The following is a 5,876-nucleotide window of genomic DNA, read 5'->3' as shown; positions in this document are numbered from 1 at the left end:
TTGGCTCTTGTGAGATGGAGGTAACGGTGGCGTGGTCTCTCCTTTTGTCTTATGGATGAAGGGGCCATATGAGGTTTTGTGCTTTGCTTTGCTGGAAGTAGTCACAGCTGTGTGTCGTGTGTCTGTTTGCTACTTGGGCTGGTACTGCTTGTGAAGTAGAGGCCATGATGTTTGTGCTTGCTTTGCTGGTATTAGTAGTGCGTGTTTGGTTGCCGTGTGCTATAGTACCTGCGTTGCATATCCTTCTCCACTCAGTCTGGCTCTGAAAAAACAGCTTCATATGCGACATCTGCGAGTTGTTTGGTTGCCTGCATGCCCTTTTACCTGCATGGGGTGAACCACACTGCCTGGTGTTTGGTTGCCTGCATGTTAGTGGACAAACCCAAGGCATGTTGTTTGGTTGTATGCAACGTCTGGTGTGTGGTAACCTGTTTGGCTAGTTGGTGAGGTTACCACCACACTTCGGCACAACCATGTAGCACACATCATAAGCAGAGCAGGGTATAAACAGAGTATCAACTACTTAACTGCATAATTCAGATAAGCAGTACCACACTTCATAACAGTTCAACGCATAAACCATAAACAGTTCAAAGCAGACTCTTAGAAAGGAGGTGCCCCGGCCCTACTCCTTGGCGGCGAAGGCTTCGTCGTGCTTCCCGCACTTGTTGACGACCTCAATGCCATTGTCGTCGAAGATGATGACCTTGAGGGTGTCGGGAGTGAGGAGCTTGAAGGTTACCATGTAGCCAATCTTGATCTGATGAACGGCTGCGTAGGTGGCCCAACCCTATCGTTCATCAGCTTCACCGTCACCTTCCAGGAGTAGTCGGTGTTGTTCCTGAGCTTGAACTCCTTCGGCTCCGCGACGAAGTGCTTGGTGAAGTCCAGGGGCATGGGGATGCACTCAAACTTCGGTGCAAGGATGACCCTGCAGAAGTTAGTCGGGCCATCCTCCTGATGGTAGTGGCCGTAGTCGCGGCGCTTGTTGCTGGGGGGGCTCCTCCATGCCCTCGCCGTCGCCATTCTTAGGCGTTTTCGGGTCTTCCTCGGCGGTGGGCGGCAGCACAACCTTGTCGGGCATTGGGTGAAGGGGCTGCTTGCCCTTGTTCTCAACGGCCGGGAGCACCTCATTGCTCTCCTCGATCTGCACACAATTCATGGAGTCAGGCACAACACATAGTTCATGGCTTATTGAAGAGCATGTAGTTAAAACGGCATGACTGTCGCTCTTCTCCTCCTCTCCATTGTCCCTATATTTACTCACCTTGCCCAACACTACTTACCCACCCCTCTCTTCTCTCATTGTCAACCTTCCTCCTCCCCATCGCCATGAGCTCTAGCTCGAGCTCCAACGCCAACTGGTGACTGCACCAAGTTCGAGAACACTATGGAGGTGTGCTCGAACTTTGGCTCCATGCCTGACATGCAGAAGGAATCTAATGCAGTGCTCATGAAGGCCACTGCAGAAGAGCTGAAGACATTGATTCCTGACCCAACGAAGGGCGCGATGGCAGTTGACATCATTGGCTGGGCCATGAATCAGGTTGTCTCCGGCGGCGCTAAACAAAGGAAGAAGTGGTGCAAGTACATGAACTATTGGGCTCCTAATGACCGTCGTGCCGCAGTGTACTAGGAGACGGCTATCGCGTCGGCGGCGGTCATCATTGTGGAGCCTAAGGAGGAGGAGGAGGAGGAGGAACCGGTGCAGACGCCGGTGAGGGAGCCGAAGCCAGGCCGTCGTACCTGGCAGATCGACCTCGACTCCGCCGAGGACGACGACGACGCCGCGCCGCCCCGCACGGTGATGAGGAAGAATATGAAGGCCAGCCAGTCGACCCGCCCCTCCGCACGCCGGTGACGGCGGGCGCGATTATGTACCCCCAATCCCCCAATCCCCCTTCTACTATGAACTACTATTCCAATCTACCTCTATTCTGATCTTACATGAACTCCTATGTACTTGTATGAACTACTATGAACTGCCATGCTTATCTACCTCTATTCCCCATTCCCCTCTGCGCCATGGATCGAATCTACCGCCGAATCGAACACGAAAAAGTAGTGCATGACGAACAGAGTTCTTACCGCCATTGCCGCTGCCCAGGTGATGATCCGCTCGCCGGTGATGGAGTCTGGTGGTCTTCTTGCTCTCCTCTGATCTGTTGCCGCCGGTGAGAGTTGGGAGAGTGGGGGAGGGAGCGGTGAGGGGCGGTGAGGCTAGTAGCTGCCGGCGCTTCGGGAAGAAACATGGCTTCTTGAGCGTGGTCGCGTGCGTGCAGCCGCCGCCCCCCGCGTGCACCGCTCGGGCCTGACCCTGGAGAAACTGCCGATTCAGGCGTTCCCAGAGAGCTAGGCCCAGGAGTGCTTTAAGGTTCGTGCCATGCGGGCCAAACAGTGAAAGCAGGCAACCAAACAGGCCAGATTCTTCCCGCGCGGGCCTGGTTGGGCCTCATGCAGGCAACCAAACACGCCCGTAGTCACTGTGTGTGTCTGTCGTGTATCCGTTTGTTATGCAGTGCTCCAATGGTACTTGCATAGCTGCTGCTTGTGAAGTACTCCTGTGTACATTATGTTAACCTGTTGAAGTAGTAGAGAAATCTCTGTTTAGTTGAACCTGTTGAACTGTCTATCCAGTTGAATTAGGTGAAGTGTATGTTATGCTTCAATGTATGACTTATGACTAATGATACTGATCTAGTATATTCTACTCCCTCCGTTCCTAAATATTTGTCATTTTAGATATTTCAAATGGACTACCACATACGGATGTATATAGACAAATTTTAGAGTGTAGATTCATTCATTTTGCTTCGCATGTAGTCACTTGTTTAAATCTCTAGAAAGACAAATATTTAGGAATCAGAGGGAGTAGTAGTGTTGCATGTCCGTACAAAATAGTTGAAGTACGTTTGTAACACTTTGCATGGATGGGCAAAGCTAGATTTGTTTTATTATCCTTGCTCTTTTATTTTTACTATATACTATGCTGTTCTATAATATAAAATGTTATTACAACCAATATATGAGTACATTGGTTATAAATAACACCTTATATTATAGGACTGGTTGAAATATATTGCCTGCATCCCTCCATCAGTTCGGACTTTTGGAACAACTGACCGGAGCATGAATTCAATATGGTATCAGAGCCAAGAGGTCTTGAGTTCAAGACCCTGCCAACGCAGTATTAAATAAAATGATTCTGCGGCCTAGACGTGAGGGGGAGTGTTGAAATATATTGCCTGCCTCCCTCCATCAATTCAGTTGAATAGAACGGTTGATTTCGAGAAAGCTTGATTTGCTTATCTTGAATAGGCACGACTTCTGAGTTGTGACGTTTGGGTCAACCGCTGCAGGGCAGAGTGCTCGAGCCCTTTGGGCTACGGTTTCAATCGTCACCCTCTTACCACCAATCGCCATAGGCCATTGCATTTCTCACCTAGATCCATGAGACCCGAGGTTGCTCAACATGCCCCTCATCCCTTCCACAAAAAGAATGAAAAACACAAAAATGATGTCAAAACTATGCAGCACAACATTACAGGTTTTTCGACAAGCCTGCCCAACCACTCAACACTCTGTTTATAAATGGATATATATGTGAACCTAACACAAAAGCTTTGTCTATATTCTCTGGTTCAGGCGGAAACCATCGTCTTCAGCACAAATACCATTATCTGGCTGGCTCGTTTCTCGGATACTGCCCTAATAGTTGCCATGTCCAACATTCAATTCCGTTAGAAGGGAGAGAGATGGATTGTTGCGGAATATGATGGATGTATTATTGAGCCTCGAGGGCGAGTATATATATTGAGTACAAGACTTGGAGGGCAAGAAGCCTCTACTGGAGATAAGGTAGGAGACATGTTGCAAATTCTAAACTACCAAATACATGTATCCCAAATATATCTCTAAGAAATACAAATGAGCAGCTGCACACTTGGACTCCCATTCGCGCAGAGGTTGAGCCACAGACATCAAGACATAGAGTAATGCACTGCTACTTCCTACTATGACCTTCCCGCTGAAATGCCGGAGGTGCGTATATTTCCAGTGAGTGCTCTAAGGGCCAGTTCTTTTGGTGGTTTTTTTGGTCTTCTAGAATAAGCTGTGTAGGGACATGCTTGAGAGGTTTGGTCGTCCGATCCTGCCATGGAACACTATCTTAAAATTTAATCTGATGAATCTGGTGGATTCAAAGTATGACATGTAGTAAACAGTAACAATAACAAATTTTGCTCCGAGGGTAGGCACCATGCTATATCTGGCTGATATTTTGTATGTTGTTTTTCTCATGTAATTTTTTCCTTTCTCCTTTATGGTTATTTGCAATGTATCTAGCATAATGATCCTATCTATTAATAGGAGTAGCTCAAACTTGACAGTGGTGCTTGACCATGCAGGAACACACCCCGTTAACCACAAAAATGCAATTCTTCAGCGTATTGACATACCGAGCTATGACTCGATGGAAGGGGGGAAAAGGCGAGGGTGGATAGCAATACCTAGAGGAACTGCACTCTGCAACCATAAATGGGTACAGCCTGTTGAATTTGGTCTGAAGAGCTAGTAGCAAATGAATTTAGTCTCCTAGAACCATTTCCATGTTTTCCCAAGCCAGACCTTTTCATAGGCTCATTAAGATTATCATAACAACCTTTCCGCAAAAAAAGATTATCATAACAACCATCTGGCGTGGTTAGAGCTTAGTTCAATGATACAACTGAAGAAGAACCAGATGCTTCTGGAGCAAGAACAGTTAATGTGAACCCGCAAAAAAAGAACAGTTAATGTGAGGTTTTCTAAAGTCATTAGTAGATTCAAGGATTAAGACCTGGAAAACAACAATTCACACTATCAGTGCGAGGCCTGGAATGCAACCAGACATAAAAAAGAACTGAAGTAACCTGTACAGGGAGTTGAGGAACTCGAGCACTCAGGCTAGGATTTCGTAATGACAGTTCTGAAGATACAGAGATCATAAGATCAGTAGCTGCACTGCACAGGGTTACCAGCTCATGGCTCGCTTAAAGAAAAGATCATGGATAAAAGGGCTGGGTGTCAGCATTATAAACAAACACTTGTTCTCAAGCACATGTTCTATTTTTCCAACAGTTTACCTGTATAATTGCAGCGATATGATGTAAGTACAGCATACTGATCATTAAGAGCAGCGCCGGGGTCGCTAACCCCAGGCACAGAATCATTTGTATCAACTCCAGTCATCTTTGGGAGTGACGAGGTCAGAGGCACATCACTGTTGATCATCCAATCCCTGGAAAGAAACATATTTGCAGGCTTCAGAATAATTGAGTTCTCCTTATCTTGCCTGGAAAGAAACAATTAAACTTCAGATGTATGGATACCGCCGGTCTTTGGCAGAAACTTCAAACCAAAGTTAAGTGTATATAAACTAATAACAAACATGATTAGTATACAGAAAACTGCAGTGGTCGTGCAAAAGATTTACAGGAATTTGCTTAAAGCGTAGTAGCTGATTTCACCGAAGATGGTGAGACATAACTCTATAAACTTTGCAGGAGGCTACTTACTACCGTGACGGATATTAAGGTGCATTAAAATGCAGTGAGGCAAGTGATGCAGTAAGGTACTCCTAGTAGATTTCACACCAGTGTGACACCCAGCAACTGCATCAAGCAGATGGTTGCGAAACTAAAATTATAGTACCAAGCTTGCAACTATTTATGCATAGTCCATAAAGTTCCCAAAGTCAATCATTTAAACAAAAAATTTATTAGTGTATAATGTCACCCAGTAACTAAACAGGCAGATCACTCGAAACATACCACGATGTCTCCATTCTGCAGATCATAGCACCTTACAGTATCACAGTATCATGAGCGACTCCTCTA

The sequence above is a fragment of the Triticum dicoccoides genome, chromosome 4B (assembly GCF_002162155.2).
Source record: "Triticum dicoccoides isolate Atlit2015 ecotype Zavitan chromosome 4B, WEW_v2.0, whole genome shotgun sequence".
Lineage (NCBI taxonomy): Eukaryota > Viridiplantae > Streptophyta > Magnoliopsida > Poales > Poaceae > Triticum > Triticum dicoccoides.
The sequence above is the reverse complement of the archived record's forward strand: the minus strand, read 5'-3'. Positions refer to the sequence as shown.